We start from the raw sequence: 3,466 nt of genomic DNA on the forward strand, positions 1-3,466 counted from the left end.
ATAATCAAGGACAATATCCACTTGTATAGCTCTACTGATATATGTAGTTATTATTAAAGTTTATTATAAATAAATAATAACATTATTAAAGGAAGAATGTGTGTTGTAGAGTACCTTAAGCGACAAAAAGTGATATTTAATTCTAGTTTCGCAGTAGCAAGCTTATGATTGACAAAAATTAATAGTGCTTGTTTAGAAATTACGGATGTCACATTCTCGTTATGGATAAGCAACAACATCATCCATCAGTTGAGGCTCTTAGTAACAGCCAAAATGTGCCAACTGCAAGTTAGAGTCCAAGTCAATTTGTAAGCACAACCAATTCCATAAATTATGATATTGTTAAATTCAATGCAACGTTCTAATGCACTTCTTGCTAAAGCACCTGCTACAGCTATCATATCATTTTGCTACCTTTGTCTCCAAGCTTTTCATTTTAAAGTTTACACTCTCCTTTGATTCCTATCAGGTTCCTTCATTTACTTAGCCTAAGCATGCAAGCCACAACTGGATTCCAGAATTAGTGGAAGGTGTGGTTAACTTTAGCCAGACACGCCTACAGGTCACGGGTGTTTCAAATGAATTATTCTTGGACATTTAGTTTGCGCAGAGAAATTTTGAAATTTTATGGTTGCCATGGTGACACTGTGCATAACAACCTTCTAAATTGATTTTTTACTGTCTTGTGGTGGAGCTACAGGGTCAAAGCGGAGTCTATTTGTTTTAGCAAAACCAGAGCTTCAAGTAGCTCTTTGTTCCATGTTACTACGACTTTCTGGTCAAAAGTTATGGATCATAAAGGGTGGAACTTACACATGAATCTTTTAGCTAACTGAAGGTTTTCTCTGAAGTAAGGAACAACTCATTAGGTAGCCTTATGTAACCCCTTTTCAAGTAGACTGTTGCTGTACTGCTACGTTTTTGTCTGTTACCATACCAGAGCAAACAGTACCGTATAGCGGGAAATTTTGGAGGGACTAAAATTTGGCGAATTGCTAAATTTTGGTGATTGGCGGATTTTAATTTGGCGAATCGGTGGCCACGTGCATTGAGCATGCGTATAATGGCTCAAAATGGCGGGTTTAATTTTGGCAAATGGCTATCAAAACGCCAATTTCGCCAAATTTAATTCCCTCCAAAATTTCCCGCTATACGGTATAATGGTATGTGGCCACCTGGAGCTAAAGGTATTTTATGGACATGTACTTAAGAGAGGGGCTTTTGCCTTTCTTTTCTTTAGTTCAGAGTTCAAGAGTAACATTAAGAGGTTGAATGTATAAATGGGATAGTTTAATAGATTTGACAGCTATATTATAATTCTTCAGTGAGGTTTACTTATCATTTGAAAGTAAAGAAATCTGGGCTGTTATATTACAAAGGTGACTCTATTTTCTTTATGTGTTCAATTATGTCATGAAAACTATTTTATTCAAGGTTTTCCTCTCTTCTTTCCTCTATTCGTCCCCACTCTCCTACCTATATTCCTCCCACCCTTTATACGTTCTAGTACTTTTGGCATGTCTGATGTCTCACAGCTCTCATTTGTATGCTCCCTCCACTCTACTAGATTAATAGAAGTAAGCATTACTCTTCTGTCCTTGGCTCTTTCATCTTTCTCTACAAAATAGCATAGCATCGATCACAAAAACACTTGGAATGGACTTCGTCACTATTCTGCTAGATACCTATTGCAAATTCTTCTTGCAATGGTTCTTTGAACTTTGTGAAACAGCGGGACACTCTGTACTGGCCTATTATTTCTACCACAAAGGCGACAGAGCTTCTCTAACAATCATTCATGTGTCATTTTGAGTGCTATATATTTTGTTAGCAAAAAAAAGTGGCATGCTAAATTATATTTTGTTACAATGTACTACCTTTGATCTTCAGTTTTGGATAATAGTTACAATTGAAAAAACTTTCCTAAAGCCAGGAAGTCCACTCAAAACCATCAGCTGAAATGAGTTTATTTTAGGCTGCTGCTCTTGCTCAATGCGCAGTTATTCACAGTACATATTATGTATGCACACAAGAGCTAGGGGTGTCTTAGGAGACCTTATCTAGGTCTATGGAATGTAGTACTGTCATAGCAGCTAGTACTTTGGAGTAATGTCCTTAGCAATACTCTTCTCTTTTGTGATGATTAATGGTCACACCTCACTGACCAATGTTGTACCTACCGCAACTATTCTATTTATAAACTAAATGTCCAGTTGAAACACCCGTGAGGTACCCAACATTCATTCTCTTATTCATAATCATACTCTAATTTGTACAAACAATACCAACACTCAAACAACATTCACTCTCATACATGTATGTTCAAAACAATATTCACACTCTTATCCATATTATACATGTATATGGAAATAATACTCATACTCTAATACTAGTATGCACAAACAATACTCTTATCCATGTACGTCTATGTACAAAAAATACTTAAACTCTAATACATATATGTACAAGCAATACTCCTACTTGTACATGTATGTGCAAATAATACTCACACTCTATTACATGTAGGTACAAGCAATACTCACACTCTAATGCATGTAATGTATATACTACAAAAAATACTCACTCTTATATGCACCAATAATAGTCACACTATTAACGATACTGACTCTTATATATGGACTAAAAATCTGACACTTCTATCTGCACAAGCAATTCACCGTCCAGTCAACCATGACCACAAGTGAACTACAAATACGTTAAAATTATTTCAATGATAATTAGTACTTTACCTTTAATATGAATGAAGGCAGATTTCTGTCAATGTGACAACTCTGCCCACATAAAACACAATCGACACATTGACTGAACAATAATTGTATAATAGTGAGTGGGCGTATCAAAGGCACCGCCTGTGGTTACAAATGTGATGTAACACAGCTTTCATTTGTAACACTCCCTGTGGTTTTATTTGTAGCCCTGTGGGTTGACAGCAAAAATCTCTTAAAATAAAATATAAGAAACAACATTATTGTACAGGTATTATAAGCTGAAAGTCAACTGTCAATAAAGCTTGCAATAAAGTCTGGCCTAGGTATATCATTATGTAATCCCTTTTCTTTTGAACAAGACGTCTGTGAACTAGTGCTTTTTGCATTCCATGAAATTAATAAATATAGTACCTGTGTTACTACAGTACTAACTTACCTCATTTACTTCAGTGGCACACAAGTCAAACATAGGCTTCATTTTTTCAATGTAAGGCAGGTAGCATTGCCACAACATGGTAAATGTGTTTTCAGCACATGCTTTGACATGGTGATTACATGGGGCATTTACTGTCATAGTGAACTTGACACTTTAGGCTCGCATACACAGTCATTTCTTAATTTTGTATTGCTAACATAGAAGTTCCTCGCTAACCAGAGCATATGTTCATCTGAATATTTTAGGACAAAGACACATTCAATATGTTGTATTTCAGAAATACCATAATAGCAGGTTACTG

At 35.7% G+C, this 3,466-nt stretch overlaps 1 long non-coding RNA gene across 2 annotated transcripts; it reads left to right on the forward strand.

Moving 5' to 3' along the window:
- Positions 1 to 1,161: 1,161 nt before the first annotated feature.
- On the forward strand, positions 1,162 to 1,932 carry LOC109580728 (uncharacterized). 2 transcript variants are annotated; one of them, XR_002184332.1, is made up of 4 exons: positions 1,162 to 1,187; positions 1,246 to 1,379; positions 1,435 to 1,577; positions 1,629 to 1,932. It is a non-coding gene; the product is annotated as an uncharacterized LOC109580728 (long non-coding RNA). The 2 variants fall into 2 exon arrangements; XR_002184331.1 differs by lacking the exons at positions 1,162 to 1,187; positions 1,246 to 1,379 and having other exon boundaries at positions 1,386 to 1,577.
- The last annotated feature ends 1,534 nt before the right edge of the window (positions 1,933 to 3,466 follow it).

This window comes from Amphimedon queenslandica, unplaced genomic scaffold (assembly GCF_000090795.2).
Source record: "Amphimedon queenslandica unplaced genomic scaffold, v1.1 AMPQUscaffold_13480, whole genome shotgun sequence".
In the NCBI taxonomy this organism is placed as follows: domain Eukaryota; kingdom Metazoa; phylum Porifera; class Demospongiae; order Haplosclerida; family Niphatidae; genus Amphimedon; species Amphimedon queenslandica.